The sequence below is a fragment of the Stenella coeruleoalba genome (assembly GCF_951394435.1).
Source record: "Stenella coeruleoalba genome assembly, chromosome: 6".
Taxonomy (NCBI): Eukaryota; Metazoa; Chordata; class Mammalia; order Artiodactyla; family Delphinidae; genus Stenella; species Stenella coeruleoalba.
In genome coordinates this window covers 112,831,230-112,844,981 of record NC_137151.1, presented here as the reverse complement: position 1 = coordinate 112,844,981, position 13,752 = coordinate 112,831,230, and positions in this window count along the sequence as shown.

The window sequence follows — 13,752 nt, the reverse complement described above, 5'->3', positions numbered from 1 at the left end:
GGCCCGCGTACCGCAAAAAAAAAAAAAAAAAAAAAAAAAGCTAAACAGAGGAGAAAATAAGACATGTTCACAAATAATTAGGATGTCAGATAGATCTTGATAAGTCCATCAGATGCTCCCACATGTCAGGAGGTTCCAGAGGATCAAAGTCATGTCTGCTTGGGAGAAAGGAAATCAGGAAAACACATTCTGACTTTACGAAGCTTCAGAGAAATAACTTCTGGAGTTCATGGAAATTGTTGAAGTCCTTGGGCAGCAAAAAACACAGAGACTACAAGGGGAAATCAGTAATTTCCTTAAAAGTACCCAAACAAACCTGTCTTTATTTAACCACAGGACATTTTCTTAATTGACTGCTGAAACTTTTAGAATATTTAACCAATACTCTGGGAAAATATTTATAATTGCACCCAAGCTGACCTCAATTGTGACTACACTTAGAATAAGATAAATGTACTTTAAAAATTCCGTTCTTTCTAAACTTTAGCCTTCAGATTTTAAGTTGGCCACCATAAACGTGTAAGAACCTTTTCAAATGACAGCGTTACGTGTGATTAATGAGACTTGATAGTTGAAATGGAATAAATGTCTTTTTAAAAACCCTCAGGTTTGTTCGTGTATAATTTAGAGACAGTAAAATTCGCACTTTTTAGGTGTATAGCTCCACGAGTTTCCACAAAGGGGACGCTTTTATTGTGATTCCTACAGTTAGCTGTCAGCACAGTGAAGACCTACAGAACTGAATGGAGAGAAACAGCCTAGGAATCAATGATAATATACAGCAAACATCTCCACATGCACTGTGTGCTCGGACAGGGGAGCGTGCCCTTTATGTGAACAATCTCAGCTCCTTCTTCCATCCCTATAGAAAATGTTCTTTTATAATCTCTACAGATGAGAAAAATGAAGCTCAGAGAAGTTGAGTTTTTTTGACCAAGGTCACATTCCCAGGAGGTGGCAGGCTCCCAAACAGGGAGAATTTCCTGCCTCCATCACTAAGTAGTTTTGAGATTTGGGGACATTCATTTGGCCTTCTGGGGCTTTGTTTTCCTCATGCTCATAAAGAGAAGGTCCTACTAGCTTTCTGGTCCCCCAGACCTCTTTGATTCCTTATCAGAGCCCCACCACCTTGGTTCACAAGTGGAAATAAAACATCTGACCAGCAGTAGCCTCGGGGCTGAGAGTCTCAGACAAACAGCCCCAGAAGTTAGAGAAACAAGTAAGAAATGCCACGCACACTTAGACGGAGCCCAGCCTGCACCCACGCAAACTCTTCCCCGTTTTCTCACCTTGGGCAGCTGGCACGGGGCGAGGACAATGCCATCTAGTGGAGTTCAGGAGGCCAGAGAAACAAATGGTGAGGAAGTACGTTCCGCCTCAGTCCCGCAGAACAATGCGGCCACTGTCTTCTGTCTCGGCTTCTCTGGTCGCATCACATCCTCACTGACCACGATTACAGGGATTGGAGCTGGCCGAGCCACCCTCATTCTCCCAGCTTTCAGTTCTGAGGTTGGCAAACCATCCTCCAGTACATCGCCCCGCTAGCTGCCTCCTGCCATGTCTCTTTCTCGCTGTGAACGTTCGTTATTGTCCAGTCGCCTCCGAGGGAAGCAGTAACATGAGGATGGAGAGCTGGGAATAATAAGTGTGCCTCTTCTCTCCGCAGCTGTAGAGGGAGTCTGGAGACCTACTTCTGAATTCTGACTCTGCCACCCAAATGGCTGTGGATGTGGGCGCTCCATTATCTTTTTTTTTTTAAAATAAATTTATTTATTTATTTTTGGCTGTGTTGGGTCTTCGTTGCTGTGCGTGGCCTTTCTCTACTTACGGGGAGCAGGGGCTACTCTTCACTGCGGTGCACGGACTTCTCATTGCAGTGGCTTACCTTGCTGTGGAGCACAGGCTCTAGGTGCGTGGGCTTCAGTAGTTGTGGCTCGCAGGCTCAGTAGTTGTGGCTCGTGGACTCTACAGTGCGGGCTCAGCAGTTGTGGTGCACAGGCTTAGCTGTTCCGTGGCATGTGGGATCTTCCTGGACCAGGGCTTGAACCCGTGTCCCCTGCATTGGCAGGCGGATTCTTAACCACTGCGCCACTAGGGAAGCCCTCCATTATCTATTTTTATTTTATTTTTTTTAAAAGAGACTGAAGGCAGGAAGTAAACTATTTCCTGTATAACAGTTTGTTTCTCTTTGGGGTGCCGATGTTGAAGGACCTGGGGAGGAGTACTGCTTCCTCCTGATCATTCAACATCCTGTGCTTCACTGTCCTTCAGACTTTAGAGAAGCCTTTTTTTTTTTTTTTGGCCATACCATGTGGCTTGAAGGACCTTAGCTCTCCGACCAGGGATTAAACCTGGGTCCCCTGCAATGCAAGCACTGAGTCCTAACCACTGGACTGCCAGGTAGTTCCCTAAAGCAGCCTTTATCCATGTAAAACAAAACAGTATCACACCCTGCACCAACCTAATAGGCTGAACCCTTTTCTCATTTTTGCCTGTTTCTGGCTGGCTTTTCAGGGAACTTCAGGTCACTGAGTCTTCTCTGAGGCCTTGAAGGACATAGCAGGTGCTCAGCAAACGCTTGCTGATTGTCTGTCATGGGAATCAACAGATAAAGATGAAAATGACCCAACCCTGGAGTGGGGATTTCAAAAACCTTATTTTGTAGGATAAAATTCTTTCCTTAGTGGTAGAATGTCTGATTATTTTTTAATCCTCAAATATCTAACTTATCCAGGGACTCAGTTTCTACACTTGGAAGAGATTAATAATAACTTCAGAAGGCTCCTGTAAAGACCAAGAGAGATAATGCCCGTAAAGGCCACGAGTGAGTCCCAACGCATGGCTTCCTGGCACATTTTACTTGAAGCTACTCAGAGTAAAGGATGATGTTTGTACAGTGCATTGAGGGTAAATGGACAAGGCAACCAGAGGGATCTATCACCGCCCCAGGGGCTCCAGCAGCCCTAAAGATCCTTGCTACTCCAGTCCCCTCGAAGCAACCCCCAGGGATGAGGGAATCATTAGTTCATCACACATACAACATCTGTGTCCCAAGGTCCACTTCTTGAAAAGCTGTTTTGAACTTTCATACAAATGGACAAATGTAATGAATGATCCTATTGATGTGAATGGATCATTTTGTCTTCCTTCACTCAGTTGCCACGGGGGAAACTGCCTAATCACCAAGATCATAATATTATTTATGAAAGTAATACAATGACATATTTGGACCAATGGTGAAAGCAGAAATGCTTTTGGTCCCCCCCTCCAAAAAAAAAAAAAAAAACAGGCAAGACAGATTCACTTTGGCTTGGGAAGACTTGAGTTACACAGTTACTGATACTGGTTTGGGATTTGTTGATGCCCGGGCTTTGGACTGGTATCTTCGGAAATTCCCTTGGTCATGCCCTTGTGGTTGGAAGACGTCCACAGAGAGCTGGAAAATGACATCATCACCCTGTTCCAAGCCAGCCTGCAGAATCTCTTTCCCAGTGCCCTGTCTCCCCATCAGGAAGGACAACACTTCCCAGAGGCCCCTAAGCAGACTCCCTTATATGTCATTGACCAGAACTGGGCCACGTGGGCACTCTTAGCTGAGACTAAGACTGAGAAAGCAAGTATCTGATCTGTTTACTGGGATGCCAGTCAGGGAGAGGGGGTTTTGAGAGGCCAATCAAGTAGCGTCTGGCTTGTTGCTATGCAAAGCACCTCTGGTTGTAACTCAAAGGGAAAAGCAAGTCTTCATTCCCCAATATTATCTGAACAGCCTTCCCATTATTAAAATATACAAACGAAAAGGTTTAGTAACAGAGCGTCTGTAGTTTCTGCAGCATCTGCCAACCCTGTTGATATTCGGCAGCTTGGTCCATAATGATTTGCTCAGATTTCTTAAAACAGGAATTCCCACTTTTCCTCCTGAAAGTTTCAGGATTCTTTCAAATGCTTTCAGATCTTAAGCCCGTGAGCTCCCTTGTAAACTGCTTCTTCCCCCTGGTCCATCGTGCTGCTCTTCTCACTAATTACTTCACACAGAGACTTCAGGTACATTTATAGCTCAACATCTTATTGGGAAGCAGTCTTTCTTTTTTTTTTTTTTTTTTTTGCGGTACGCGGGCCTCTCACTGTTGTGGCCCCTCCCGTTGCGGAGCACAGGCTCCGGACGCGCAGGCTCAGCGGCCATGGCTCACGGGCCCAGCCGCTCCGCGGCATGTGGGATCTTCCCGGACCGGGGCACGAACCCGTGTCCCCTGCATCGGCAGGCGGACTCTCAACCACTGCGCCACCAGGGAAGCCTGGAAGCAGTCTTCAAGAAACGAGATATTAACATTTTTGATATTTAAAAGTATATATAAAATATTTTAGAATAATATTAAAACTAATAAAAATGTTAAAACACATTTTAATGTTACATGCACGGTTTTGTAAATCAAGTAAGTATTGGCTTATAATAAAAAGCTGCAGTCTCCTGTCTCACCTTCACCACCCTCAGTTCCCACTTCCAGTCAATAATTTTCTACTCATTTAGCTTTCTTTATGTGTTTATATCTATATTCTAAATTACATGCTTAAATTGCTATTTCTTGACTTTTAATTTAGACTCCATCTGTTGGCTCTATTCTACACAAAAGGAGAATTTGATTTCCTCATACATACATTCCCGCACCTATTTTTCTCCTCCTCCCATCATCCCTGTATGGTTATGTCACTATCTTTTTTCTTAATCCTCTTTTTTACATAGTATTCTGTTCTTGTTTTATTGTTGCAAAATTTTCTCTTATCTCTCTAAAGATATAAATTATCGTAAGTTTTCTTCCGCTGTCTCCATCTCTCCCCCGTTCCTCATCTGTTATATTTGCTCCCGTTGAAGCCTTCCTTGAAATGTCGGTTGATTCTTGGATGTCCATTACTGCCACTAAAAAGCTGGCCAGCAGCTCTGTGTAAATAGAGTTTATTCATTGGTCGGCATCATTATATTGTGGCAGATGGGGACCCACAAGGACTGGAATCTATATGTCTTCTCTCTTGGGTTGATTGCCTTCCCCAAAGAGGAATTCTCCAGTCTCCCTTTGGGGGTAATAGAAAACCGGCTGCCCGGGATCCTGGGAACGTAGTGTGAGAAGGAGGCTGTGGGAATTACCGTTCAATATGAAGATTGTCACTCAATCTGCTTTGAAGGCGCCTCACCACCCCATTCCCCTCCACTGAGCTTGGCGCCCCAGAGCTCAGAGTTCCTCTAGAATTTCCAAGAGCAAATCTCTTGTGCTATATTCAGGTAGGCGATGGACAGGCTGCAGAAGCTAGGGCAGGGAGTCTGGGAGCTGCTTCTTCAAGAGAACTTCGACTACTCTCTGTTTTTAGTCCCCTCCACAGCCAACTTTTTTTGTTGTTTTTTGTTTGTTTGGTTGGTTTTGGGCTGTGCCGTGCGGCTTGCAGGATCTTAGTTCCCCGACCAGGGACTGAACCTGGGCCACGGCGGTGAAAGTGCCGAGTCCTAGCCACTGGCCCTCCAGGGAATTCCCCTCACCCAAATTTTGATAGGTGGTGCCTCCCATCGTTTGGCCTTTCCGAGAATCTGCAATGGGAATCAGCTTGCTTCTCACTGGACATTCCCCCTCAACTCTGTGTGGCATTAAGTTTCTGTTTTTTCTGTTCTGCCTAGTCAGTTACCACTTGTTCACCTGTTTTCCACTTTGCAAAATAGGGTTGACATCACTTTCTCCTCTTATTCCTCCCCTGTTCTCTTTGACTTTTCAACTGTTCACTATTTTTATCTCTTTATTCTCATGTCAGTAGGGTTTCATGAAAGAGTAAAGATTAATGCAAGGGGCTTCCCTGGTGGTTCAGTGGTTGAGAGTCCGCCTGCCGATGCAGGGGACATGGGTTCGAGCCCTGGTCTGGGAAGATCCCACATGCCGCAGAGCAACTAAGCCCGTGTGCCACAACTACTGAGCCTGCACGTCTGGAGTTTGTGCTCCGCAACAAGAAGAGGCCGCGATAGTGAGAGGCCCGCGCACCGCGGTGAAGAGTGGCCCCCGCTTGCCACAACTAGAGAAAGCCCTCGCACAGAAATGAAGACCCAACACAGCAAAAATAAATAAATTAATTATTATTATTATTTTTTAAATGTAAAATGCCAATGTTATTGTATAGTTGTTTGTCTTTCCAGAATCCATTCGCTCTGATTTTCCTTTGGGGACGCGCTTATCCTCAATTCTCTGACCATGTGGTTCAGGCAAACCAGCCGGCTCCATAACATCGCCGGCTCTAGGGAGGGACACTCAACCACACAGCCCAAGCCAGGCCAGTCGGCATATTCCAACCTCTTAACCACAGTGATGTGTTCAGGGGTGAACACATGATCCAAGTCAGTTCAGTGAGACCTGATCCTAGGGAAAAGAACAGGTCTTTTTCCTCTGGGAATGCTAAGCTGGTAGGATGTATGCCTGCAGCTGTAGGTGCCCATCTTACCACCATTGAGGGAGTCTGAGCATGAAGTCAACACAGTGGAGAGAAGAGAGGAGAGATGATGCAAGACTAGTTCCGATATCACTTGAGCATCTGGAATCGTGCCTGAAGCCCTAGACTCTGCAGCTACATGACTCAATACATTGCTTTTTATAAGAAGGAAGCATCAGATTACATAGATATGTATATATTATACATCTATATATTATCCATAGTATATATATTAGGATTATTTCATATTAAAGTGATACGTATATATTTAAATATTTATATAGAAATACGCAACATAATTATAAAATTAACTATGAAGTTCAAAAGAAAATAGAAAATGAACATGTAACATTTTAGAGATACTTTCAAAGAGAATAATCATTAGATCAGTGTATCTAACACATCACTCTCCTGTTTTAACTAGTATCTAGGGTAATTTTGTCTCTGAATTTTTATGAAGTTGATGCAAACAGACCTTTGAGGGATTATGCAAATGCTTTTGTTATAGTATCAATAATTTTCTGGTTACAGTTCTAGACTGTTCTAGAGTTTTCTCATGTAGAGTCTGATCCAGTTTTGCAGTCACTACAGGGCAACTTAAAACAAAATATGTAAAATATATAAGGCTTCCTGACCCAGGAAATCAGCAGTACAGATTTCCTGAGTTAAATGAATCTGGTAAACGTCACTGTGTTCATGACAAGGAACATGACTGGGAAGCAGGTGCTTTTTGTTGATCTCAGGAAAATTAATGTCTGCTTGATAGATCGAACACGTCAGCACTTTTCAATAATCTGTATTCAAGGTATAGGGCCTATTTGCTGCAGCACGTGGTGGGCCTTCCAAAGCCATTCACACCCTTCTCTCACACAGAGGACTGGGGTTCTGTGTTTGTATAGCCCAGGAGCCAAGGATGATTTCCACACTTCTAAATGGTGGAAGAAAGATCAAAAGAAGAATAATACTTCATGAATATTACATGAAATTCACAATTCATTGCTCACAACTAAAGCTGTATTGGAACACAGTCACATTAATTCACGTACACATTATCTATAGCTGCTTTTGCATCACACGGCAGAGGTGAGTAGTGGTACCAAATGGTCTGCAAAGCCTAACATATTTACTGTCTCAGTCTTCAAGTTTGCTGACCCCTGCTACAGAGAATGGAAAGTCAATACTCACTTTCCCAGAGATATTTGTAAGAGGAGGGGAAAACCATGTGTCCCAGTTCTGACCAATAAAATGTCGAGGAAAGTTTGTAAGAGGGATGGTAGAAAAGATAGAGTAGATCCTAATAAAGTAAAAGAAGAGAGTCGATTCCTCTCTCCTTCTTCCTGCCTTAAACACAGATGTGATGTCTGGAGCTGTGGTGACATTTTTGTGACCACGATGAAACAAGCACAAGGTTGACTGCATTTTTATCTGATATATTACTTTTTTGTTCAAAGATCTAATGCTTTCTTCGCTCTCTGGCGTTGGAATTGATTTGAAGCAGTCTATAGTTTTTCTAAACCTAGTCTAAACAATGGTCACTGGGGAAAGAATAACTTAGACAGATGCTTCCCATGGGAAACTTTCCATTTCTTTAGGAATTTGATTGTGGTCACGTAACCCCAGGCTCCAACTGAGGGGAGTTCAACTTTAGCCCGAGTTAAATCTGCCAAGGTACTTGGGGTGGGAAGGATATAAAACGTTTAAGAAGCTGCGTTCCAAAATTAAATGTGCTCATTTAACTGTGGCAAAGATGTAAAAGCATCAATCACTGCCAGTTCCTACTACTCAGTGAATCTTCTATAAAAGAGAGGTAATTTTATTATTGTAAGTAAATACTCAGCTGCAATTTGGTATTCTTATATTCAAGTCTTCTTTTTATTAAGTTTCATAAGTGACCGTTTAGATCATGAAATCTCTAGCAGAGCTATTCCATCTATAGTCCTTCTGGGAGCAAGGGAGGACTTCCCTGGCAGTCCAGTGGTTAAGACTTCGCCTTCCAATGCAGGAGGTGCAGGTTCGATCCCTGGTCAAGGAGCTGAGATCCCCACATGCCTCACAGCCAAAAAAACAAAACATAAAACAGAAGCAATATTGTAACAAATTCAGTAAAGTCTTTAAAAATGGTCCACATCATGGGCTTCCCTGGTGGCGCAGTGGTTGAGAGTCCGCTTGCCGATGCAGGGGACACGGGTTCGTGCCCCGGTCCGGGAAGATCCCACATGCCGCGGAGTGGCTGGGCCCGTGAGCCATGGCCGTTGAGCCTGCGCGTCCGGAGCCTGTGCTCCACAACGGGAGAGGCCACAACGGTGAGAGGCCCGCGTATCACACACACACACAAAAAAAGTGGTCCACATCAAAATCTTAAAAAAAGATTTATTTGAATGATATATATATATATATATTTATTTATTTTAAATGAAATATAGTTAAAATAAATATAAATTTAAAAATAATAGATTTATATATTTAACATATATAAGGCAGAACAAAACAAAATAAAAACTTGGAGTAAATGCTATATAAAGATTAGGGCATTTTCTAATATTTCAGACCTCTAAGTATACCTGGAGTTTCAAAAGTCCCAGGGTCTAGGCACCCATTCATTTAAAATATTTTAGAAATCCATTATAGGAGAAAATAATTTCTCCTTGTAGAGAGAGAAAATGAAGCTCAGAAAAGATGGTCACAGTCACAGAATAACTCTCTCCACAGGACCCAGACTCTTGGGGAATACTCACTGTCATTAATTTTGAGGTCACTTGGACAAAAGAGGGCATTAAGGGGAACTCATGACAAAATCTCACTCAAATGTATGGTGACCTTCCAGGCCTTAAGCCCATCATTCACACTGAATTCCCAGTAGATGGGAAATTTCAGAGTATTATAGGCTATATAGCTAAGCTGGAATTATTCATTTTTCCAAAGTTTGGTTTAAAAGCTGTTATTAAAAGAAAAAAAAAAAAGCCTCCCTGCCATCCCTCCTACAGGTTGAGGTAGCCACTCGCTCTGCCTTCCTGCCTAGGGTAGCTGACCATCCCACTTTGCTTGGGACTGAGGGGTTCCTAGGATGGGAGCTTCCACTGCTAAAACTGGGAAAGTGCTAGGAAAACTGTGACAAGTTGGCCACCCTATCCTGACTCCTCTGCTGAGATTCTCCTTTGTGCTCACCGAGGTCTTCCTCAGCTTTGCAAGCCCAAGGCGATTCCATTCCTTCCATGACTCCTCCCGGATCCCCCAGCCACAACTCATCTCTCTACATGGCCAAAGCTCTGGGCTGGTGCTGATTCTGTGACAGCTGCTTCCCTCTCTCTCCTGTAACACACTTTCTAATTATGGCCCCGTAGAGGGCAGAACACATGTCTTGTGCCTTGGTTCTTTTCATTGAGTCAGTGCTGGATCAACATTGTCAAATTGACTGGGCAGATGTTCAGAACTGGACCCCAAGCATCTTCCTCCATGCTGTGCCCAGACTTCTTGCATTTACTTGTAGAAATACAACTTGCAGCTCGGGCCTTGGCCCCTCCAAGAAAATCTTTGATTTGCCAGGAGATGCAGGAAATTGCGATTGAATCTAGTAACTACAAACAAATCTGAAAATAATTCTTCAGCGGATTCTTGCCAAATAATTCTGGCAGGAAACAACCCTGATGGAACTCAGTGAATTAGGAGAAAACACATTATATACCTCAGAGAGAGGATCAGACTGAAGTTACTGCATGCCTCTGTTTCACAAAAACTAGAGCCCTGAGCAAAGAGACATCACAGACAGGATGGAAGAGAAATTTCCCCTTTGAAATAATGGCCCTGGGGCAGTTTCTAAGCCTATCAAGATGTGGAAAGGAAAATAATACCTGCAATAAAGTCAGGCCAAAATGATGTGGTAACAGCTTCAGAGCAATTCAAAAGTTCAGTACGAATAGTTCCTTATGAAAAGGGGTTTCTCTGGCCACAAATGACCACTCAGGCACACTGCTTTGCATAAGCTCTGTCATCTAAACATCTAAACTCAGCAAATTACGCTTAGCCAAATTATCCTGATGGTTTGTTTCACCGAACTCTTAACAGTAACCATGCAAATACATAGTTCTATTGGTCACATTGCCTAGGCAGATTTAAACACCATTTTACTATTCTGTTTTCACCTGACTATTTGATCTTTGGGCTAGTTGCTAATATTATCTGTCAATCTGGCACAGTATTGGGGGAAAAAATACTTTCAGCTAAGATTTTCAACTGTCCAGACGTCTAGGTAAGAGATAGTGGATTCCTAACAGTCATCAGGTAAATAGCAAAGATCCTTATCATAGTGGTCTGGTAGAGCTAAGAAAATGTGAACTACTAACGTAGGAATCACTCCTTCACGTTACCAGGAAAGGGCCAAGAAAAAGATAGACCTTCCTTCACTGGGGCACCATTTCTGAGATGCCATTTCACTCAGGCAGCACCAGATGTGTTCCTGTCAGCTGTTACTGAAATGAAAGTTCTCCAGGACAAGGACACACCATGGAATGGAATGTGAACAGTCCTTTAACGTAAAACGTAGAATCGTGACACGGCCTCCTCCTCGTGCAGCCCCATTGCTTTCTTATTAACTCTTCCTTACTTTCATGGTCCTTGACCTGACCACTGGCAAAAAGTAAGTTTCGTGGTTGCTTCTTGCAATTTTTTTGTTTGTTTGTTTGTTTTTCCGGACGCACAGGTTCAGCGGCCATGGCTCATGGGCCCAGCCGCTCCGCGGCATGTGGTCTCTTCCCGGCATGTGGGATCTTCCTGGACTGGGGCACGAACCCACGTCCCCTGCATTGGCAGGCGGACTCTCAACCACTGCGCTACCAGGGAAGCCCTGTTTCTTGCAATTTAACTTACCCCTTCACTTCCTCTTATTTTTCTTTTTCCTGGATTATAGACAAAGTAAAAACCAATGTTTTGAAAAAAACCTGAATAACAGAGAAGATAGAAAAGGGGAGGAGTGTGGGTGGGATGTCTGATCAAGGTCTTCCCTGGTTGGGAAGGTCACCCCTCCCTCTGGAGCTGCAGTGCTTTTCAGGTGCAAATATGCTTGTGTCCTGGTTTGAAACAGTACACTATGTTGCAACTTCTGGAAACACTGTAGTGTCACTATGCCATATCTCCTATGTTTACTGGTAATAATAACCGCACTAAGTTCAATCAACTATATATTATTCAAAATACCATAAATCAAATCCACCTTTAAAAGTACAACTAGTTTCCAAATGAATCACATTTACTTTTCTTCTGAGTGATTTAAAATTTCCTTTGTCTGGATATTATTTCAGTAACAGTAATGAATATATATATATAGCTATACATCAATGCCTGTATCTATAGCTATAGAATATATAAGCCCTTCTGCAAATCTCACTAAAATTATTTAATATGACTTACATTCCATATGCATGGATTCAACGTTATTTTAAACTTAAGCGAATTTGAAATTACAAATTATGTGATCCTGCTTTTATATAGAGTCAACCAATCTAAGATAGATCACAGCATTCCTTTATTTCAGCATCACATGTAAAATGCCAGTATCAGGTCAAACTAAAGATCAAACTTCCTCTCCATCTTGAATTTTTTTTTTTTTTTTTTTTTTTTTTTTTTTGCGGTACACGAGCCTCTCACTGTTGCGGCCTCTCCCTTTGCAGAGCACAGGCTCCGGACGTGCAGGCTCAGCGGCCATGGTTCACGGGCCCAGCCGCTCCGCGGCATGTGGGATCTTCCCGGACCGGGGCACGAACCCGTGTCCCCTGCATCGGCAGGCGGACTCTCAACCACTGCGCCACCAGGGAAGCCCTCCATCTTGAATTTTTAAAGATGTTGTGGTGAGCTGGAGAAGACAGGGAAGGAGACGTCAAACAGGAGACATTTCTTCTTAAATGTGGAACATGCGGCAATTGTATGGAGAAAAATTTTAAAAGGTACTTAGGAACACACGTATATATACACACATGTGATAAAGAAAATGAATTTTAAAATACAGTTTGGAAGGGGGGAAGGGCTAAATTAGGAGTTTGGGCTTAACATACACATACTATTACGTATAAAATAGATAACCAACAAGGACCTACTGTATAGCACAGGGAACTATACTCAATAGTTTCTAATAACCTATAAGGGAAAAGAATCTGGGGCTTCCCTGGTGGAGCAGTGGTTGAGAGTCCGCCTGCCAATGCGGGGGACACGGGTTCGTGCCCCGGTCTGGGAAGATCCCACATGCCGCGGAGCGGCTGGGCCCGTGAGCCGTGGTCGCTGAGCCTGCGCGGAGAGGCCACAACAGTGAGAGGCCCGCGTACCGCAAAAAAATAAAGAAAGAATCTGAAAAAGAATATATATATGACTGAATCACTTTGCTGTACACCTGAAACTAACTATAAATCAACTATACTTCAATTTAAAAAAATAATAAAATACAGTTTGAAAAAATGATCTTTCCCCCACTAATGCTCTATGTAGTAACAGTTTCCCCCCAAAATCAAGACTTTTAATTAAACAAGTATTCTTCATATAACATTTTAAACTTTGACAACAAATATTAGTCCACTGATGAAACTTCCTCACTCTGTCCTTCTAATGGCAAACACAACATTTTTCCATCTCACAATGGGTCCCCAGAGTTGTTCTCAGCGCTGAGAATGGCTGCCATGCCCACTGGGTTTGGGGAGTGGCCTGGAAATGTAGACGTTTTAGAATAGAATCACGTCTAGGTGGACCTATAAGGAATCTTCACAATCACGTCCCACTCCTCATTTGATAGGTAAACAATACAAGGTCACTAACCCAGAGTCACGCAGCCAGTTACTGAAAGAGATGGCACACACCCCAGGGCTCCTGAGCCCTACACCCAAAGCATTGGCCCTGGCCAGAGGCCCTGGCATCATGTCTGAGCTCCACCACCCGCCATCAGTGTTGCTTCCACTAGAGCTCTTAGCTGCTCTGAGCCCAGTTTCCTATGGGATAAAAATAGTACCAATCCATAGGGCTATTTTAAGAGCTAAATGCCATAACTCAAAGTACTCAGCCCTGAATCTGGCACATTGTAGGTGGTCAATAAATGTTGATGGTTATCTTTACATGATAATATTTACTTAGTCTTCAGCTATAGTATTAATAAAATACTGGGAAAAATGAAAGTCAAACAGTATTTTACACCATAATAAAACGGCGTGTTCTTTATCCAATAAAATACTTTAAAAGAGTACTGAAAACACCTATTTTGAAAAGAAACAGCAGAAACACCAACAGGTCTCAAAAATCAAGGTATAAACTTTATCATTCAAA